The 24,160-nt window shown below is 35.5% G+C and overlaps 1 protein-coding gene across 1 annotated transcript in view; it reads left to right on the top strand.

Annotated features, from left to right (window-relative positions):
- Positions 1 to 10,115: 10,115 nt before the first annotated feature.
- The window catches only part of LOC138710683 (monocarboxylate transporter 14), a 261,013-nt gene continuing 246,968 nt past the window's right edge, over positions 10,116 to 24,160 (top strand). Inside the window, exon 1 of the mRNA XM_069841744.1 lies at positions 10,116 to 10,240. The gene's annotated coding sequence lies outside the window, so the exon portion shown is untranslated. The remainder of the gene's footprint in view (positions 10,241 to 24,160) is intronic.

The raw sequence follows: 24,160 nt of genomic DNA, 5'->3' as shown, positions 1-24,160 counted from the left end.
GGAGAATAAGATGGAAATATACACAATCTCCCATCAAGAAAAAGTTCTAAAATCAATTGTCGGTAGGAAAATTGATGCTTATAGTTTTTGAGACACAAAATCCAGTACTGGAACATTATCTGGAGAGGGATTCAGTAACAAATAGTACTCATTACAGTGGAATGTTTATTGATAGACTAAAGCCTGCAATTCGAAGCAATACTGAAATTACTGTCGTTGTGTTGTAAGATAATGTTCATCTGCATACTGCTGTTCATGCTGTGAAGCCCTCCAGAAACTGAAGTTTGAAGTATTGGCGCATCCTTCATATAGCCCTGGTCTTGTAACTTCATACTATCACCTCTTTAATTCACTCAAGGATGCATTAAAGGGCCATCGATTCACTTCGGACCAAGAATTAAAGAAAACATTTCATATATTGTTCACTGCTCAGTAGAAAACATTTTTTTCTGAGGACATAAAGAAGCTCGTACAACGATGGAAAAAGTGTATTGAAAAGCAAGGGAACTATATTGAAAAACGATGTATTATGGGTAAGTTCTGCCAACAAATACAACCAAATTGCCGGTAATAAAATTATTGACTCACTTTCATAGATTAATACAGATTTTCCTTCAGATGTTCTGCTTTTTGTCAGATGATATGGAATTCGTTTTATCTTATGAAGATAATCTTCAGCAAGGGTTCTGATTCACTGGAATATGCCTTCCCAAGGCAAGTGTGATGTGCTTTCTAAGAAAGTTTTCGTAATTGATTTCTGAGTAAATAAAATACTGGTACCAAAGATTATAGAACAATGTTGCAATTAAAAATTGTTCAAATTAATAGCATTTTAATTAAATAACTACATGTATTCATTTCATATGCTATATATTTACAATTATATACAATAATCAGGGTGCGAATTAAGATTTCTGATGGGGGGGGGGGAAATAGAATCCCCGGTAGAAAATACCACACATAAAATTATTATTATCCTCATTTGATACGGCTCAATGCTTGATCGCACAGAGTTTCTTGGCTTGCTTCTTGATAATAATAATAATAATAATAATAATAATAATTATTATTATTATTATTATTATTATTATTATTATTATTATTATTATTATTATTATTATTATTATTATTATTATTATATCCATGAGCATGTTTAAGAGATGTGTAACTCCTAAGTTATTGATTGTTGTCAGCTTGCTGGTGATGATACATCAACATTATAAAGTATACTTATATTAAAACAATTACATTTTGTGAGGGGGATAGAAGTTATCCCTGGCAGGGATGTTAATATGAATGTATGAGAGAGGATAACTTTTCAACAGGGGGGAAATCCCCCCATCCCCCCTCCCCCCTTTAATTCGCACCCTGACAATAATATTAACAGTTATTGGTATTATACTAGATATCCACTAGCAGTTTATTATTTCAATTGGAATACTCAAATAAAATTTTTTTTTAACATATTTAGGAAGCATGCTTTCGGAATACAGGTCTATTTATGCTACTGGTGTCGAAATACAAAGATGTTATAATAAAATAAAAACAGAATTACAAAACTAGGATTGCCATAATCTGACTGAACAAACCCAAAAGAAATCATGAATCTGTTCTGTGTTGTATTGTATTATAAAGTCTTAATTCTGCACTGCTTGGGAAAAGTGCATAAATCAGTTTCCACAAACATTTTTTTATTAATTTATTGACAACTTACGGAACATCTGCTCGCTTGAGAAAAGAGACATAAGTATTTCTCCAATTACAATAATTCATAGGCCTACAGTAGAAAATCAAATCGACATAAACCAGTGTGAAGACAGTTTTTTTTCCTTCTCCTGTAAAATTGACATTTTTGACTTGTGCCACTTTTCCCTAGCACTACAGAATTATAGTCACAATTTAGTTTAAATATATACAGAAGAGTTTTACAATATAGCCTAGATCATATATGTAACAGATATGTCGGGCTTATAGGCTTTGAGGTTAACAACTTTTGTCAGGTTTACTACGCTGCCATCTAGTTGTTACATAAGGAGTCATGTCATAATTTCCATTTGAATTGCATTAGCGACTGTGCTGCCGTCTCGTGTTCGTTTACGGCGGACGGGTGGTGATCCTGGCGGTTGTTCTCTTCAAAGTGCTGCCGATTTTAACGTAGCGAGGAGTTATCTGTTACATATATGATCTAGGAATATAGTCTACTAGTACAACACAAAGGTTTATTATCAATACTTATTACATGACAGAAATATTAATGAAGTGTTGTTGAATGTTACAAATTTACCTACCAGTACAGAAAAGAAGGCGTGAGAAATTAGGCACTTCTTTAATTTGCCCCTTGATTTTATTTTTTATATCCAAACGAAGGCTATTAAAATTTTTTACTGTCATATAACGCACTTCTCTTTGATAGCATGATAGAGTTGCCGATGGAGTATGAAAGTAATTGTAAGCCAAGAAATTTGGTTGTTGTTGTTTTTATTAGGGACCTATTGTTAATTATTGCGCTTGAAATTCGAGAGTTTGAATTTGGACAGGATTTAAATTAGATTATGTTAGTTTTGTTACAATTTAATACTAATTTATTGGCTGAGAATCAATTACATATTTTGAGGACAATTATCTCTGTTGAAGATTGGAATTTGTTGGAGTTATTGGATTTAATTACTATAGGCTACTTGTATCATCTGCAAATAATATGGGATGACCTACATCTTTCATTGGAGGGACAAGATCATTTATGAATACTAGAAAAAGTAGAGGACCTAATATTGATACTTGAGGAATTCCATTATTAATAGTTCCCCATGTCGAGGCAAATTTCATAGTTTGAATCACAGAAAATTCCTCCAACTTGTAGTTTTTTATTAATTATCTCCAGAATTTTGTCAGTTAAACTAAATGTTGCATTTTACATGATCACGTCTAACATACCATTATACAGTTAGGTTTATTCAAGCAAGAATAATTGAATTGTAAATAAATTCTACATTATTATTTGTCTGTAAAGTCCAATATTTGCTCATTTTCCGGGACTCATCAGTTGACATGTCTCATAAAATATACCGAATTATACGAAAATTGTATAATTGTTCAGCAGAATCTGTTTCTAGCATAGGCCTGTGACTTGTTTGATCTACTGATAATTCATAAAAGACACCTTACATGTTTGCATTATCCTAATTTTAGAAAAAATGAAACGTCTGTACATCATCCTAGCATCTATATAGCTATACAGAATGGACCATAAGTAATGTCATTAATTTCAGAGGGTTATTTATTGAGATAATCCAAACAGAAAAGTTTAATACAATGTTGCTCGTTTGCGATTCCTTTTCCAGATAAAAGTTATTTTATATTAAACATTTCATAGCGTGTTTTGGGAAAGCCATTGATTTAATTCTCAATATGCTCAATCAATTTAAGAGAGCAGTGTATAATATTAATAAGTGATTGAAAGAATTTCAGTTTTGTCTTTGAAATGTGCAGAAATTTCATCCAAACAAATATAACTTTTCTTTCCAAAAAGTAATTTTGAAATGTTACATTTGTTCGGATCAAATTTCTGCACATTTAAAGGACAAAACTAAAATTCTTTCTGCAATTTATTATCACAATACACTGCTTTCTTAAATTGACATTTCATATGGTTTTCTCTATATAATTTGCAATGCAATGTAGTGTGTTTCAGTTATATATAAAAAAAATTGTACTGTATCTTTCAAATACAGTAAAATTCTGGTATTTTTAGCAGCAACTCACGAAAATCCACAGTGTGTTGTTTTTTAAATAACATTTTTATACTAACTTTGAGGTATTTTTAAGATATTGTACATAATCCGATATATTTTAGCTTCTTCGACTATCTATCTAGGACGATTTTTTATGTATTTAAAAATGAACATTCCAGAATGTGTGGCAACCTCATTATAAAGCGAAATTTTAAATAAAGTTGACTAGCTCAAAATTAAGAGTATGTAATATTTAATGCAGAGCAACTCTTAAATAAGGAAGTGAAATTTGTATTTTAAATAAGAAAGAGTTACTCAAATGCACTCTTAACTTCTCTTTCGGACTTACAAGATAATATCAATGTACCGGTATGGGAAAAACTAAAAGTTGGAAACACAGCAGAAGATGATACAAAAATAACGGTGTAATATTGAACTCAGCATGTTGACAGAGTGAATGGTAACGACTATCCAAAACTGTTCTTCGTTACAGACCCAAATGGAAGAGGAGACAGTAGAAGACCCAAAAAGGGACGGAGAGAATCGAAACATTGGATTTGTATGAGACAGGACTAAATATCCCTAAAATCCATTTTGCTATTGATAATAGTTTTATGACCAATTTTGAGATTTTTAAAATTAAAATTAAGGACGGTTGTCAAATTTAACACCCATTTACTGATTCATATTTTAAATAATTGATTCATTCGGGTGCACTTATTCTAAATACTTCTAGCTTAGTTAACAATTTATCTTTGGTATCTACTACTAATAATAGTAGGTATAACTTATAGTAAGTTATAGCTTTGAAAAAGTGGATGAATATTTTAAATGAGTTCATGCGTTACATTGGACGTGGTTGTAATGGGAAACCTCATTGCTTTTGTGCGCAGAAATTCTTTGCAATGATAATATGAGACAAAATTGTTTCTTTCAGACTGGTTCCCATTTCCGATGATGCATATATCCGAATCAGGATTCTCAACGTTTGTGAATGTGCAAAGTAAGTAAAAAAATCAGTTGGATGTCAGATATGAATGCACATAGCATAATTATCGGAAGTCCACTGCTGTGGAGTAATGGCTAGCGTGCCTGACTGTGAAACGATCGGGCCCGTATTCAAATCCTGATTGGGACAAGTTAAGGTTTTTTCAGGATTTTCTCTCAACCCATTAAGAGCAAGTGCTGGATAACTTTCGGCACTGGACCCTGGACTCATTTTGCTGCATTATCATCATTTCATTCAGACGCTAGATAACCATAGCAGTTGATAAAGCGTCGTGAAATAACCAATTAAAAAAATATCTAAAACTATCTCCTAAATTTTCGTTCCCATTAATCCTGGCAACAGTCACATCATTAGGTGATGAGGATATTATTAAAGACTTTTTTTATATGAAAAGTTGGCTAACATGTCTATTGTTAATTGGTAGATTACTTCCTGTAATTTGGGGATGAACAGTAGGTGTGAAAACTAAATACATTTTCAGAGGAAGTGTGAGGAGTGTGTTTAACAACACCTGATCTACAGGCTTCAGTTTAGTAAATTAGGTACACATTTATATATAAATATTATTTGAAAATAAACATTGATACAAAATCTAAAACAATACAGATAATGATTTTCTGTGGAAAATCCCGTGTAACGAGCAAATTCGTGGCAAAAACGTATTACGGCGAACGCCAGTAGGGGAAGTTATCCCCACCCGCGCCGCTCGGCACCTCACTCGCATGCTCTCTCTCTCTACTGTCTCTCTCTACTATCTGTCCCGCTTCGATGGATCACTGCCTACCACATTGTAATACGCATTAGACAATACGCGTTAGACAACTGTCCACAACCACAATGCAATACGCATTAGACAATACGTATTAGACAACTGTCCACAACATGTACTGACACAACACAACACAAAGTAATGTGGTTTGCCTACCACATTGTAATACGCATTAGACAACTGTCCACAACCACAATGCAATACGCATTAGACAACTGTCCACAACATGTACTGACACAACACAATGTAATGTGGTTTTCATTAAACAACACTCACCTGTTAACTTTGCACATCCTCGAAGTAACACAATAGTCTTTTTTTCCCCACAGGTTGGACACTCGTAATGACTAGCAAGTAGTCCATGCTCTTCGCAGTACCTTACCGTATCCACCTTAGAAGAGTGATTTCCAAACTTTCCGAATGTGTGACCCATTTTTGGGCAAAACTTGTATATGCGACCCCCACTACCGAACTGGTAGGATAGTTAACCCCATTCGAAAAATACAAATCATTGTAAAATTGAAAACAATGATAATGTTACCCAAAATTAGTGGATACTACCCAAAGAACAACCAATAGAAGACTATAGTGCAACAATGACACGAAATATTACATGAATATCATTTCTAGTAGCATGCTTTGCTGATATTTTCGAACATTTAACACTTTGAATAGTAGTTTGCATCTCAGTAAGAGCAAAACATTCCCCCCGATACCTGAGGTGTCGATTTTTAAGAGTAACATTCTGTTTTGACCAAGGCGCCCAGGAATATTTCCCAAAGGAGGAGGGTTAGTAAAGATCTCTGCTACCAGAGTGGTGTGAGGCCTCCTTGGGAAAAATATTAAATAATTTGACCTTGTGAAAGGAATTGTAGGGCATCTGTGAACCAATTATAAAGGGTTTTTAAAAAATAGAGGGCATCATTTCAGGTATCTATTCCCCATATGTAGACAATACAAAAAGTTCATTACAACATGTGTCCGAAAATGCTTGGTTTCAAAACAGTGATATTCACCGGAAAGTTTTTCTTCCCGCAGGTAGTTGCCTTTACAGCAGATGTTCAAAATGTCCACCTCCTGCTTGGATACAAGCCCCTCATCGATGTCTCATGGCCCTGTGAACACGATCCCAAATTCCAGGAGTATTGCGTATTTCCTCACAACCTGTTACAATTCGATTCTGAAGGGATTCCATGTCAGGCACCGGAGACGAATACACCAATGATTTTAAATGGCCCCACAAGTATAAATCGATAGGGTTCAAATCAGGTGAGCGTGGAGGCCAAGAAATTGGGCCACCTCTTCCTATCCATCGATCAAGGTACCTCTCCTGGTACAAACGACGAGCCAGTGCAGCATTGCCGTCTACCTTACAGTACATGAAATCCATTTCTGCCAGCTCCTGATTTGAGCTCATGTCGCACAGTACAACGCCAAACACAACAGTCAATGTACCCTTCGCTTCGGAATTAACTGTCAAAGTGTCCTCTGTTAATATCTTCTTTCACAGCACCTACCTGCGGGAAGGAAAACTTTCCAGTGAATATCACTGTTTTGAAGGCCATAACTCGGAAACCAAGCATTTCCGGACACTTGAATGAAATTTTTGTATATGTTTACATATGGGGAATACATACCTGAAATTATGCTCTCTATTTTTGAAACACTCTGTATAAGAGTTTCAAACACACGTTTTCGTAAAAGTGTGGCTGAAAAATAATTAACAAACATAAAATTGTGATAGCTAAACACATCATCATCATCATCATCATCATCATCATAATCATCATCATCATCATCATCATCCTAACAGGTTATAGTCCTATAAGAACTGTTACGATCTAACCGGCGTGGCTCAGTCGGTTAAGGCGCTTGCTTGCCGGTCTGAAATTGTGCTCGGGCGTGGGTTCGATCCCCGCTTTGGTTGGGTTTTTCCGAGGTTTTCCCCAACCGTAAGGTGAATGACAGGTAATCTATGGAATCCTCGGCCTCATCTCGCCAAATATCACCTCGCTATCACCAATTTCTTCGACGCTAAATATTTAGTAGTTGATACAGCGTCGTTAAATAGCCAATTAAAAAAAATTACGTCTACATTAGTTTTCGACCCACTTCGTCACAGGACGTCCTTGGAGTACAAAGGAAATAAATATATTCTTACCGATATAGATAGCTGAAAGTAATGGCTTTGTAATAAAACCTGATTTCTCAGGTATAGCAGTTGCCTCTATTGCCTCTCTCCCTTCCCGTAGAGCACCACACATGGTGGTGGTAAAGAGACAATGAGCTTGAAGAAGAATAATATGTGGTAGTAATGACGATGATGGTTATTATTGTGATAGAATAATTAAAAAGCAGAAAGTGATACTGATGATTTTGATAACGATAATTAAAAAGAACATGATCGTGATAGAGAAAATGAAGGGGAAGATGGTGATAATGATTTCTTTTAGTAAGTTATTTTACGACTCTTTATCAACATCTTAGGTTATTTAGCGTCTGAATGAGATGAAGGTGATAATACCGGTGAAATGAGTCCGGGGTCCAGCACCGAAAGTTATCCAGCATTTGCTCATATTGAGGGAAAACCCCGGAAAAAACCTCAACCGGGAATCGGACCCGGGCCACCTTGTTTCGTGGCCAGACGCGCTAGCCGTTACTCCACAGGTGTGGGCTGGTGATGATGATAATGAGAATGCAAAAAATAAACAGGTTTATTTATACTATGGTGCATATTTTTACGTAAAAATACGTGTAGGTGCAAATGTACCGGTCTCCTGTCGCAGCCCACGAATCTTTATGAATGGCAGTCTTTGTATTCTCCATGTTCTCTTCACGTTACCCTTGTTCTCCTTGATCTTCTTGTTTCGTCCTTGTTGGTCTATTCCTCTTGTTCTTCTTGCATTCTCTTTGTTCTCTATGTATTTCCCTTCTTATCCTTGTATTTCCATTATTTTTCTTCTCTTTCCCTTATTAACCTTGTGTTCCCCTTGTTCTCCCTGTATTCCCCTTGTTCTCCTTGAATTCCCCTTATTAACCTTGTGTTCCCCTTGTTCTCCTTGAATTTCCCTTATTAACTTTGTGTTCCCCTTGTTCTCCCTGTATTCCCCTTGTTCTCCTTGAATTCCCCTTATTAACTTTGTGTTCCCCTTGTTCTTTTTGTATTCCCCTTGTTATCCTTGTATTCCCATTGTTCACATTGCCTTTCTCTTGTTCCTCCAGTTCCCTTTGTTTACATTATGTTGCCCTGGTTCTCTTTGTATTCGCCCTATTCTCCCTGTATTTCCCTTCTTATCCTCGTATTTGCCTTCTTTACCTTGTGTTCCCTTTGTTCTGCTTGTATTCTCATTGTTCTTCTTGTATCCCCCTGCTTCTCCTTCTATCTTCCTTGTTCTCCGTGCATTCTTCTTGTTATCCTTGTCTTTCTTCCTTCTTCTTGTATTCCTCTTGCTCTCAATATATTCCCCTTGCTCTGCTTGTCTTCCCTTTGTTCTTCTTGTATTCTCCTTGCTTTTTCCTTGTTCTCCTTGTATTTTCCTTGTTTACATTGTGTTTCCTTTGTTCTTGTATTCTCCTTGTATTCCCCTCGTTCTTTTTGTCTTTACCTAGTTCTCCTTGTATCCTCCTTATATTCCCCTTGCTCTGCTTGTCGTCCCTTTGTTCTCCTTGCATTCCCATTGTGTTCCTTGTATTCTCCTTGCTCTTTTTGCATTTCTCTTGTTCTCCTTGTATTACCCTTGTTCTCCTTATCTTTCCCTTGTTCTTCTTTATTCTTCTTGTTCTCCTTATATTTATCTTGTTCTCTTTGTCTTTATTCCCCTTGTTCACTGTGTTTTTCTTTGTTCTTATTATATTCCCTTTGTTCTCCTTGTGTTTCCCTGGTTCTTGTCTTCCCATCACTTTGTATTTCCCTTGTTCAACTTGTATTTTACTTGAAGCGGCGAGAGGGGTTGTATTTGTATGCGACGGTCATTTCCAATTTATCCTCCTTAAGATATCTAGTGAGGAGAAAGACGTAGTTCTACATAAAAATCAAGATAATGATGCAGAAAAGAAGAAAAATATTGTGGTGGTAGTGAAAAAGAGGATGATAAAGTTGTCGATGATGACAGTGATGCAGATTAATAGAAAGTTGATTATTATGATCATTATGATAATTCTTGAACCGTGCTTAGACGTTGTATGATTGAATTGCAGGAGAATAAATTTAATGAAATACTAATATTCATATGTGCAGATAATAGTAGCATGTAAATGAGACATCGGTACTAGAGGTTCAGAATGGAACGACTTGAATTCTGTTCTGTCGTCTCTTATGAAATGCGACCCTAGTGGCGTGATGTTGAACCACGCTGGTTGCTCAAAAGGGCGTCTATAGCTCTGCTCTGGCTCAACATAAAAACGTAGGACCTGCTAAGAGAGGGATTCGAGCCCAGTACCGATTTGACTACGTCACTTTGTGTGTTAGGCTTGTCATATTTTGTTTTCGAAGACGCTAGCACGCGTGTTGCTTATATAACAATAATGTTGATCGTTGTATCCTTAAATTAACTAATTAAATACTTAAACTTGCACCGAACTTTTAATTGTGTTTACTTTCAACGATTACATAAATCCACTAATGAGAAACAGCTTCATTGCTGCGCTCTGTGTAACTGGATTTCTGAAAGAAAAAAGGAACTCAGTTATGCTGTCAGTTTCGTGAAAGGTGGACTGGCTTCACAGCAACCGGTAAGTCGTCTAATATTTCAAGTTTGTAAATAAATCGTCTGTTTTCCCAGTACAAGTGACAGCACGTCTAAAGCTTCTGAAATTAATTTCTTGTAGACTGGAGAAAATATTTACATAAAACGACTTCAAGGTTATAGACTTATATTTCTGCAGTGTTAATATAATTTATAAGTTTTATTGATATTGATACCTATTAACATTCACAAATAAAGATAATGAAAATAGACACCACTTTTGTTTATAATCTCCCTTTCATACTAAATGACGCGCGAATTTATAAGCTTAAGAGGATCAATACAATATATAATCATGCACATTACGTACGCAATAAACGATATTAATATTATGTCATATTAGGCCTTAATCACTTTCTTGAAATACGTATCATAAGAATATTACAATATTTGGTCGTAAGAAAGGAGTCTTACATTAGCTCTCGCTTCTTTAGAGCGAGGGGGCACTGGAACGCAGATTACAATAAAATATTACATATTTATTTAATATCCCAGTTCAATCCAGCAGTAGAGTGAGGACGCCTAGCCAGCACTTGAAAAAATTAAATTTACTGACAAGTGGTGTTCGACAGGCCTGTAGTCTTGAAACTGCTATTGTAAACCATGAATTTTGCTTATCGTTTTATTGTCATGTGCGTTGTTTATCTGAAACTGACTTTTCTCCACGTAGCCGACGTATTAATGTTAGGAGAAAATCAACAAACGATTAGGGAAAACTCGGGAATTTTACTTGGAGCAAGTAAAGAGATAGGTTTGTAAGTAAATCCCGAAAAGACAAAATATGTAATTATGTCTCGTGACGAGAATATTGTGCGAAATGGAAATATAAAAATTGGAAATTTATCTTTTGAAGAGGTGGAGAAGTTCAAATATCTTAGAGCAACAGTAACAAATATAAATGATACTCGGGAGGAAATTAAACACAGAATAAATATGGGGAAATGCCTGTTATTATTCGGTTGAGAAGCTTTTACCATCCAGTCTGCTGTCAAAAAATCTGAAAGTTGGAATTTATAAAACAGTTATATTACCGGTTGTTCTTTATGGTTGTGAAACTTGGTCTCTCACTTTGAGAGAGGAACATAGGTTAAGGGTGTTTGAGAATAAGGTGCTTAGGAAAATATTTGGGGCTAAGAGGAAATTAAGTTACAGAAGAATGGAGAAAGTTACACAACACAGAACTGCACGCATTGTTTTCTTCACCTGACATAATTAGGAACATTAAATCCAGACGTTTGAGATGGGCAGGGCATGTAGCACGTACGGGCGAATCCAGAAATGCATATAGAGTGTTAGTTGGGAGGCCGGAGGGAAAAAGACCTTTAGGGAGGCCGAGACGTAGATGGGAAGATAATATTAAAATGGATTTGAGGGACTTGGGATATGAAGATAGAGAATGGATTAATCTTGCTCAGGATAGGGACCAATGGCGGGCTTATGTGAGGGCGGTAATGAACCTCAGGGTTCCTTAAAAGCCAGTAAGTAAGCCGACGTATTAATGCACGATTTAGCAGAAAATTGAAGTTTAAAAGAGGAATAGCATGCAAATTTCTAATTGTCCGACAATATCTGGGAGGGGGGAACTTTTGTTCCACGATTAAACATTTTGAATAAAACGAAGATCGAAGGTTATACGAAGTGGTGGGGGGTGAATATTGTGATATAGTTAGGATTGTCATACGTCTCGAAAAATTGGTATTGTCCCTAATTTTGGGCTTAAATAGATGAGGGAAACTTCGATATCTCCTCACACTACACTCGGGAGAGAAAACGTAGCCTACTTATCATTGAAACCTTTTCACATTTTTTTTCGGCTTCACGTCACTTAATTATCCCCTCAACTATCCCACTAACCTTGTCGCATACCTCGGCTTATCGCCTCATTTAACCCATCTAACTCATAACGAAACGCAAATCAGACGTCAGTCCCGTGTGTGGTGTGAATAGATATCGAAAATTGGCCAGAAGATATCCCATTCGAAATGGGGCAAAAATGGCCAACATTCTGATTTTGAAGAAATTAAGGATTTTGAATTTATTTATGAAACAAGTTTTGTAGTACGATATACTGTAGTATATTTATTTTATGTTTTATTACATTACTTTTGAAACAGGACAATTACCGTTGATTTATTTACTAGTAACATAAAAATGTATCATACACTGAATTCTATGACATTTATTTTAAAATGTGAAAATGTTTTAATTTCTATTCGTAAGCTGCAGACAAAATTTTGTATGAATAATTTTAAAATAGACTAAAGCATAAAATACCGGTATTTAGTTCTACCATATTATACAGGATGTAAGAGGCATAAGTGCCGTCCTTTTCACAGTCGTCGGGTACGGTCTACAGGATCAAAAAATGTCCACAACATAGTGTCAAAACTTGATAGTTTTTCCTGAAAAAAATATTTCTTCTCTTATTTTATTCGCGTTATACTGCTTATATCGTTAGTAAAATTACGAAAACAATTACATCAGTAGGTATATCTAATAAAGAGTTAATATTAGTTTAAATAAATATTTGTGTGTTCTATTACGTTTTCGTGAAATTAAATAAAATTGCATGCTTAAATTTGTTAATATTCTGGCGTGAGAGACGTGACAACTTTCAGCAGGCAGTACTCTGCACAGACGTTAAGTACGAGTCAGCTGAGTTCAAGCTCCCTGTCCATAGCTCTACTGCCGAGCGGATGGCAGTTCAGCACAGGGTATTCGATAAACAACTTACAATGTCATTCACAGTTTAGGAATATTATGTGTTATTAATTTATGGAGAAAGTCGTCATAATTCAAGTGAGGCAAGAAGGATGTACCGTCAACGTTTTCCTCAAAGAAGGTTACCTAATCGCCGAACTTTTGTAGCAGTTTCTCAACGATTATTAGAAACTAAAAGTCTTTTACCCCGTTTCGAAAATCACACAACCAGAAATTTGTTTTAAAATGATACTGCTTTACGGAAATGGGAGAGATTAAAATGTTGCATTAGAAAAAAAGTTCGTGTGATTTTGTGCAGAAAACCATTATTGTTTATTTTTTAGATGTACAATAAAAAATGGAGCAATATTGTTACATGAAATGTAAATTTACCATAATGTTCTATTAATGAGTTTGAAAGTTTGTATTTGCTGCTCGTTTTATGTAAACAACAATATTGTCATGGTCGCCCCTGCATTAGAACAGAGCATGACGTGTGTTTTGTAGCGGTATGTCTGTACCTGCTTGAGCTGTACTGTGTACTTCTCAACTCTTTCCTCCCCGCTTGAGCTGTAATATGTACTGCTAAACCCCCCTCCCCGCTTGAGCTGTACTGTGTACTGCTAAACCCCCTCCTTCCCATCCAGCAACGTTGCAAAACGTCTGTTATTGTAAACTTTAATAGTTAAATATTGCAATTAGAAAAAAATTGTAAGGACATTTTTTCTTCCTTATGACATAAATAATCATCAGTTAAAATAATGGCACTTATACCCCTTACACTCTGTATATCTCTCTGTCACCATTTTCATTGAAAGATAACCTTAACAGTTCATCACTATTGTTAAGTAACAGATTAAAATTATTTCTCATTACGTCACAAAACACTGTGCTTTAAAAATCTATTTAGGTATTTTTATAACAATACTCACTTCCAGTGTCCCCAGTATTAGAAGTTTCTTTCGCTTTTGCATTCTCTCCTACCTGTCTACCTGTCTACCTGTCTGTTCTTTCGCCCGTGTACAACGATTACTTCTAAACCATTGACTGGATATTGTTCATATTCAGCGTCTACAAATCGAGTCATCCAGGAATTATGCACATGAACTGAAATCATTTCACTGAATCTAACAATTCCCGGTTAAAAAGAAAAACCAAAATGCTGATGTATTTAAAATCGCCACGGACGATGTTGCATGATTTTGTCTCAAAAAACTTTCTCTTAGAGAAATGAATTGATATTTACGAGTACATGATTGTATTGATTGTGCATCCAATAGAAAACTTCCTCAGACAAAAATTCTACCGCTTAAAGATACTCTACACAAATTGCTCTTTGAAAAAAAAATGTCATAGCCGTTACGGAGATGAGCACAAACATGTCTATGACTATTATCAGCATAAAGAATTGTCCTTATTAGAAGTTCTTTCTTCACGGAATTGGTTGGTCTTTCTCTTGTTCATGGCCCTTTAGATTATTAGTTGTACAGGGACATCATTTTATTTTTACTAACATTTTTAATATTAACCTGGCTATACCTTTAGAGAACCGGAAACACCGTTCGCTATCCCCTTCCACGACTGGAGTTCGATGAGAAAACACAAACAAATCACTCTACTAGGTATAGGATGGAAGAAAAGTATTTCATCCATTTACGTAAACTAGGAAATATCGCGATTTTGAGTTCGATAATTTTCATTAGGTTTTTGCTTAATCAAAATACAGTACTGTGTTAGCAATAAATGTTTTTACTCACGAACTGAGTTATCCATGCGAACGTATTCATTATGCAGTGTATATTATACTGCCTACAGCACATTAGCGTACAATTTAGAGAATGAAGTTAAATTGAAAAATAATCATAATATGGATATTTAAATACATATTTCAAAATGGTGGCCGTTCATTTCGATACAGGCTTCAGTTCTTTTGTGCATATTATCGCACTATAAACGATTGCATCTAATTCCAATTTCAAGCTTCGTCCTTCGTACTAGTAACTCATGTACTAGTAATTCTGTACCTACTCTATAAAAGAGTATCTTACGTACTATAATTCAATCTTCACTTCTGCCCGACCCGCACAGATAAAATTACTCAGACATGCTATCTACTGTCCGTCCAAGTGGTTATGCCGCAGGATCGTAGAAAGGGAGGAAATCACGTGACAGTTAATTACTTAACGAGGCCCTTTTATTTCAGTTATTTTAAACAGTTGTATAATATTACGTAAATGTCCAATTCCTAACAGAAATTAATGTTTTCAGAAAAGAGCTAAGACAGCCCTGCTTTTACAGAGGGGCGTGCAGAAGCAGGTGGGGGAAATCGGGATGCGACGTAGGCAAACGGACAGTACCTGTGCGAAAATATGATTCAATATTGAAAGCTCTTTCGTTACTAGAAAACGCGAACATATTTCTGGAACGCACTATACTCACTAACTCAGTGCTGCTTACTATATGCGGCCTTGATTCTGTCTGGAGGATAGTTGAAACTTCATTAGTAGAAGGGGTGGGAGTGAAGTACATTCAAAAACTCAGGTACAATAAAAATTGAAGTAAAAATAAAATTATGTCCCTGTATAATCTATCTAGATATCTCTTTGGCTCCATTATTTCTATAATGCTTGATATTGGAGTTTATACTGGGTCATCCATATATCGCGTCACCGCAGCTGAGATGGGGTCCCGTCAGCCGATAAGCTATCGCTTCCCGCTGCTGCCGGCAGGGCAATACAAGAGCCGATGTTTAGCAAGCTAGACGGACTACCTAATAAATTCCAATGCATTTTAAAAGTTATGTACTCACCCTTGTCACTAAAGGAGATGCTGGAACTGCCTGCCTTCGTTTTCAACATATTTCTGGAATCTTCTTATGAAATTATCCATTACTTTACTTAATTCTCTTTGAGAAATTGAATTGATTTCTTGGCTAATGTTATCCTTAAGTTCGTCTAAAGTGTGTGGATTCGTTTTATACATTTATTTTTTAATGATCCCCAGAGATAATAGTCATAGGCTGTTAAATCAGGGGATCTTGAGGGTCATATGTTATTTCTGACAAGTGATACGTGAGAGTTCGTTGTATTTAGAACACTTTCTCAGGACGGAGGAATTTGTATGCGATGAAGTTTTAGGTGTTCTGAATTGTAATAATTTACATTTTCTTAGATTAGTATCCACTGGCATTGAAGTATAGCGTATTTATTGAACTTACACTTTGTTATTTAACATGCCAAATACAATGCTATTCTGCGGTTAGAAGTAGAAATTAATTTGAATTAATTTGTAATTTGACTGTATGGAATGTTCCAGATATGTCGAATTACCGTACTGTGATTTTGTCATCATCCTAATCATCTTCATTATATTCTTCTTCTTCTTCTTTAGTTGGTTATTTAACGACGCTGTATCAACTACTAGGTTATTTAGCGTCGATTCTTCTTCTTCTTCTTCTTCTTCTTCTTCTTCTTCTTCTTCTTCTTCTTCAAGCATTAGACATCAGTTCGTTGCGACTCCAAATTGGGCCCTCAATCTTTTGTTAGGTCGGCCTATGCTTGTGTCCTTTTGGTTTGTAATTTAAAGCTCTTCTAGGTAATCTCTCAGCTGGCATTTGACGTACGTGGTCTAGCCATTTTTGTACTTAGATTATACAGACATTCCTAGATTTTGCCTAGTTGTTTCATTCTCAAGTTTTTCTAATCTCGTAACTCCCATTACTGATCTGAGAAGTCTCATCTCAGTTGCTTGCAATCTACTTTCCATCTCTTCTTTAGAACCCAACATTCACTTCTATATTTTGGTGTGCTCATAGTTTTGTAAAATTTGTTCACTATCTCTTTTCTTGCTTTATTTTTCAATGTTTTTTTATTGCAACCGAGGAAATTGAATCTGTTCGACTTCTACTATTTTGGTGTATTTGAGTTTAGTTACGTCCCTTGTGCAGGTAACCAGTCTGCAGCAAGGTAAGAATGATGGTTGGGGATGCCACCTTGCTGCTTCCAAATCTGCAGGATTTTGATTGAGATTGTCTCTAGATAAGTTGCCTTCATTATGGCTCCGAACCTTCTCCGTCCTTTATCCCGGACCTTCCATATTTATATTCCCTGGAGAGAGAGAGAGGGAGGGAGAGAGAGAGAGTGTGTGGCCAGTATTTTGAAGCCGCCAGGAACTGGGCTCCTTGATGGTCCAAGGGTGCTCATTGCCGTAGATATTCAGACCACTCCACCATATCTGGAGGGATTCCTCATCTGTTACCCGAGGAACGCGCCCGATAGGAGTTACGAGGATATTTCTAAATCTTTTTTAATATTTTCCAGTTGATGATCGTATTTTGTTTCATGAGACCACATGCTTAAGTGTTACTGGAGTTTTTAAGTCCATACATATTCATATTCAAGCGAAGTATCCTACTTGATTGGTTACTCACGCGACTCATGTTTGGTCAAGTTGGACCACTTTAACAATAACTACACTGATATTTACAATAAAAATTACTTACAATATGTGCAGTAGAATAGGCTATTTTTATTATTTATACTATAATAAAGAATGTAGTTCTACATTGATCACATATTATTTACAATTTTATTGCAAGAGGAACAATAAACAAAAACATTATACATTGGTCAATTTCCATTTTAGCTATTTAAGTCCAGTATGGGAAATGCGTAACAAAAGGCTGACTGAGGAATTTGAGGTTTTACAAAGGAGAACAATTAGAATCTTATGTGGAATCCGGTATGGAACTCCAAATCGAGAACTTCGTTCTGTTAAAATTTTAGTAATAGGCCTAACGTCTTTAATAATTTTCTTTTATACAATCATAAATAATCTTACTCGCTTAAATTTGAAATTCCAACTTAACACTGAAATTCACTGCACTAGACAAAAAGAAACATTAAACTTACAACACCAAATTCCACTAAATATGACATTAGATTAGTATTATGTACTGACCCAAAAAATTACAACTCCTTACAATAGGAAATGAAAACAATAACAGAATTATCTTAGTTCAAAAAGTAAGTTAAACAATATGTAGGGCATATTTTGGAGTAGATTTGTTGAGTTCCTATTAATTAAACTTTAATATACAGGGGGGGGGGATGGTAACCTCTGCACCAAAATGAAACTGATAATAGATCATAAGAAGAGATTTGAAAAATCCAAATAAGTTTTTTTCTCTAACATTCACCGTTTTAGATGAAATCGTTATGTTTCTATTAAGCATTTGGCAACACCACGGCTGCTGCAATAACTCTAAGCAAGTGCGGCCTGCACTCCTTACCTTCTTCTCCCCCTCTGCTGTACTCAGTCGGTAACACGCGACGTGCGCTGCGTTGTAAGATTTATTTCAACGATTTTCGCTATTATTCAGTTTAAATTCATGGCTAAACGGTTTTATTTTCAAAACAAGATTTAAGACATTAACGTTCACATTAATATACCTAGTCAATATAGTATATAAACAACTAACCTCATCTCCGTACGCCCTGGGTTAATACGGTCCCTAGTCATAACATTTACACGTCAGTGACCGTACTATGAAGCGTAAGTTACTCTACTTTTCTTCGAACATGATTATTACATAAATGAGCCATTACTTCAGCTTATTTGTGTGAATTCTACTGAATTAGAATCGGATTTTATTTCATAAAAGCTTTGGAAATACTATAGAAAAGACTTCATAGCCATAGTGGGCCAAGTGCCTTTTATTAAAAGCGGAGAAAGCAAGGGTTAAAGTTAAGTGAATACCATAGTTTAATGAAGATTGACATATAATTTAGTTTTAATGTGTATACTTTATATTACTTGTTATATGTTTCCATTGAATTATGGTAATAACTTCATTTTAATTCTTTTTTTTTTTCTACGGTTTTAGTAAATGGCGCTTGGCCCACTATGGTTCTGAACCCTTAATATTGCACATCTATTATGACAGCAGTTACGGGAACTGCTGGTCGGCTTTCAACCTTACAAAGCCACGTGCATTCACATTAAGTCTACACTCAAGTCTGAAGCAAAGGCACCTAGCTTTGATCCCAGCAGTTGCGATTGAAATGACTGCATTTTTACATTAACCCACTTTCATTAGTTTGTAAACTTAATAGAATGCGCGTTTCTCAAGGATTGTGTTAAGTTATTTCCTCCAATTACACAGTGCTCTGTATCCACTTAATTAACAGTAGCATTTTCCGCTCTCTTGACGCGAGAGTGGGATTTCTTTGTGGGAGGCCGCAGTTTGTGAAGAAGTGAATGTAGCTGTTGATGTCAAGAACTTAACGTGACTCTCCAACGAAATATCAAATTGCTTTCATCTGATGGGCGCATCAGGATTTATTTGAAATGTAAGGATGTGAGAAGATAGGAAATTTGATCCAGAAGAAAGATAAGAAATAGAAAAAAGAAGGAATATAACGAGGAAGAGAGTGTAAAATTTAGAAGGAGAGAAGAAAGGACTTGACGTCTTGAGAGCTCAATTGACTTGCCTACCACGGACGAAGTTAGCCTATATTTGTAATGGACAAACCCAGGGTTGTGAGGGCTTCTCTCGAGATTCTCCAGTTTTTCCCTCATCTTTCCACCAACACTTTCCATATTTCCCTTTCCTTATAATCTCAAAAAATTGAGCACCACTTATGTTTGCATGATATCAAATCGATCGTCTGATGTGGTAGTGTTCTTCGCAGTTTGTCCAAAGATTGAAGATGGCAGTGTGGTGATTGATTCTGACGACTCTGTGAGGAACAACAGCCTATCACTATAAGAGGTACCTATATCTTAGACGAATTTTATGAATATGTAACGTGGTGTAGGCCTGTGTTTGAGCCGGCTTAACCGGTCAGCACAACCGACTCGCAATTCATTTCATAACGGGTGCACAAATTTCCTGCTGAATTACTTAGAGATGCTCCATAGGCTTTACCAATAACCAAAAATGTATTTAAAAATAAGCTTAAGAACTTTAGTAATATACGGTAGTATATTAGCCTATGCATACTATTTAAAAGGTATAATTGATGTTTTGTTATTTGGAATGTTGTATCATTGAAGAAGTGTGTTGTGTCAGTGAAGTGTGTTTGTGTCAGTGCAGTTTTATAGTTTATAGTGGTAGTGCAAAGTATTTGAACAGTGAAATATTCTTGAAATATTAATGCAATCAGGATATTGTCAGTGAAATGTGTCGGAGTTTCAGTGCAGTGAGTGAGTTGACAGCGAAATGAGTGTAGTGCTGAAAGGTACTTGTGTATGCATGAACATATGAGCCGTTCAGAGCAAAAGTGATGTAAGTCAAAATTGGGTAATGAGGTTTAAAGTAAAAATTCTGTAAAATACAGCGCAAAGTAGCAGTTAATATGTCCTTCTTGCTATCCACTGACTACTAATAGTTTAAATAAATTGAATATTAATTGCTACTTTGCGCTGTATTTTACAGAATGCTTACTTTAACCCTCATTACCCATTTTTGACTTACACCACTTCTGCTCGGAACGGCTCATATCATACTCGTGAGTTTTAGTTCGAACTTGGAGTTAAGATACAAATTAGATTTACTTTAAATGTTATTTTAAGTGATCGTCCTTCATTTAATTTAGGATGCTCCTTATTAATATTATTATACTGTTGTTATTATTATTATTATTATTATTAGTATTATTATTAATTTATTATTAATTGTGTTTATTATTAATTGTCATTATTAATTGTAAATTTCTACCACTGCCACCGGGTATTTACCCATTTGCAGTGTGAATAAATACATTCTGTAAATATCCCTCCTGATAAGCACCTCTCTACCTCTAGACAGAATCTGGTAGCTACAGAGAAAGAGGGAAGTAGATGAACAGGGAGAGGATAAACAAGAGAATTTATCATTTGGTAACGACGGCTTGAAATTTATTATTTGAATTATTTGTTTATATTTGGATACTAAAGTGAATTTAATTTAATTTTTCGGCGATTATAGAAATGATTTTAACAGTATATTCTTTGACATCCATTCCTTCCAGTCTTCAATTAAATATCGTAGTGTTTACGTATTATCCTATCTTGGCATGAATAAAGGAATACATTGTAGCATAAGAGTTAAGCAAAGATAAGTAAGAAATGGGAAGACAAGGAAAGGATTTAACTGTGGGCCTTCATGGACTGTAATAGGGATACATTTATATTTTTAAGTTTTATTTTATTTTATGGTTTTATTCCATGTTATTATATTTTTACATCTGTCTGAGAACTGCTATAGGTTAGTTACATTCATTGACTTATTTTGTGTTCTGCTCAAGGGCAGGTCTTTCACTGCAAACCCAGATTTCTCCAGTATTTTCAATTTTCTGCTTTCCTCTTAGTCTCCGCATATGATCCATTTATCTTAATGTTATCTATCATCCGATATCTTCTTCTACCCCGAACTCTTCTCTGTTTACCATTCCTTTCAGTGCATCCTTCAGTAGGCAGTTTCTCCTCAGGCAGTGACCTAACCAATTCCTTTTTCTCTTTCTGATCAATTTCAGCACCATTATTTCTTCATCCAGTCTTTCCAACAGTTTCGTTTCCTGTCTGTCCATTTCACACGCCCTATCCTTCTTCATATTCACTTTTCAAATGCTTCTAGTCGCTTCTTTTCACTTCGTCGTAATGTCTTTCTGCTACATATAATGCTACACTCCACATAAAGCACTTCGCTAATATATTCTTTAGTTCTTTCTCCAGAGGTCCGCAGAAGATGCTCTTTTTTCTATTAAAAGCTTCCTTTGCCATTGTTATTCTCCTCTTGACTTCTCGGCATATAGTAGCCTACACCCCAAATATTTGAAGCTGTCCACTTGCTCTACTGCCTCATTTAAAATTCGCAATTTTACCTCCTTAAAATAAATAAGGGAAAACAAATAGAGATAAGAAAAAGAAGAAAAAATAAGAAGGTAAGGTAGGAAAAGGAAAACCAGGAAATACATAGTGACGTAAGAAACGTCATAATGATAATAAATGATTGAAGGAATTTTCGTTCTGTCCTTTGAATGTGCAGAAATTTGATCCGAACAAATGTAACATCTTGAAATTCGCTTTCAGAACGAAAGTTACATTTGTTCGGATCAAATTTCTGCACATTTAAAGGACAAAACAAAATTCTTTCATTAATTTAATATCATAATACACTTCTCTGTTAAACTGACTGAGCATATTGGGAGTTAAATCAATGGCTTTCCCAGAACACGCTATGAAATATTTCATATACAATAATTTTTATCTCTAAAAGGAAGCAAAAACGAGAAAAATCGTATTAAACTTTTTTGTTTGAAATATCTCAAAGAATAATCCCCCGAAATTGATGACATTACTTACTATCCACTCCGTAAAGTACAGGTCAGCTTACTTCATACCCCAAAGGTGAAACCTAACCATTTTTCCCCCATTACTACATATGCTAGTGGATTGTGGTGATTTTCTAGTTTGCAGGTTGAATTTTCTTTTGCCAACTTCGTTTCGAATTTCGATACTGACAAATACTACAAATGGTAGTGATTTTGTAATTGATGTGTTGGCAGCGGAGACAAATATCGACAATATTTGTCGGTAATGGAGTTCCATGAAATTAAAATTGTACTAGATTTTTGAGCCGGTTGCTGGAAGCTAAAGGAATTTGAACATACTAATAATTAATATCAGTATTAATATTAATACATAATAGTTATTTTATATGTTGCGTTGTGGTTATAATTCAAGACTATAGTCAGGTAAGTTTTCGAAGTTAGTACTAATAATTTCATGTGGTCAAACAAAATACATTTTTAGGTTAGGTCCCGTGAGTCAATTGTTTGGTCAAACCAATGAATTTCGCATTTCCAGACAAAATACTTGGCATGTTGATCCCTTTCTCTTATAGTTTGCCTACGAAAATATGTTACAAATTATTGAATTATTTAGAATAACCTTCCAACATAAAGTATGGTAAGTAAATAAGTCATTTAGTATGTAGGATGTGTGATATCTGGTAACAGTTGGCAACACTGACAAGACGGCAATATTTGCTGTTTAGGAACTGTTCTTATGTGACCCTCACTATATATAGTACGTAAGTTATATGGACTTTCCTTCTCTATAGGAATGGACTCATTTCCATGGTAATCGCAGTGTCATTTCCGTTCCACGAAATCCTTCAATTTTTTTTTTTTTATAATAGTATAAGATCTACTATGGACATTGCACAATAAAAGTTATTTGAATTGTCTTTCGTAGAGTGAGAAGTTATAAAATAAAAGACCTGAGAGGTCGCGGTGGCTGCTGGGTCTACGCATCGTGATGCTATTCGTTAAATTAAAACAATTAGCCTATATACTGTACATATAAATATTACTGATACAGTTTAATGACTCGTGGTGAAAATGACGAGCGTCCATCCAGCGTGCGAGATGGTCCGTTCACAGACTGGACGGTACCAGAGACACTCCCTTGGACTTATCTCTCAAATTACTTTGTTTGGCGTAAACAGGCACGTCAAGGATTCGCACAGAATGTTTGAATGTAACTGCCACTATCAAGCACCACATTCCACAACAGATAGCACTTCAGCCTGCATTCCTCCTGACAATGACTTGCTAATTACTGTGACCTGGGATGCACCACCACGGAGCGTGCAAGTTTTGATTACCAAAGCAAGGAATGCGAGAGTTATCTCTATACTGCCTTTTACTTCACGTTCAGACCAGCAAACTGTTGGCAATAAGTACGGTACATTGATGTCCTGTTTCAGATAACACTTCAGTTAATAGTGATTTACGTAACTGATGATATGAATTTAACTACACTAACAAGTGATAATTTTCGAAGGTTTCCGTAAAAATAAATCTACAGTAAAATTATGAACATTAATAACGGTCAACGACCTGAAGATTTCACGAAGATAGTGTTGTTACCAATCCCGAAGAAAAATATGTCGAGAATTAATGTATAATGAGTTCAGGACTATCAGCCTGATATCGCACTCGACGAAGTTGAAGTTTTTTTGCTGTCAGTAACTAATATAAAATTTGTTAAAGACGTCACACATAATATGGCACACATTAAATGCACATTCAGAATAGCTACGAAAATCATCAAACTTGAGCTATAGTCTCTAATTAGGTATTAATAAAAATCTTCACTCTCCTTAGTCGACTGAAGCACTCTGGTAGAGATCGCACATAAAGATTATCCTACGAATACT

Source organism: Periplaneta americana, chromosome 12 (assembly GCF_040183065.1).
Source record: "Periplaneta americana isolate PAMFEO1 chromosome 12, P.americana_PAMFEO1_priV1, whole genome shotgun sequence".
NCBI classification, from domain to species: Eukaryota; Metazoa; Arthropoda; class Insecta; order Blattodea; family Blattidae; genus Periplaneta; species Periplaneta americana.
The sequence above is the reverse complement of the archived record's forward strand: the minus strand, read 5'-3'. Positions and strand labels throughout refer to the sequence as shown.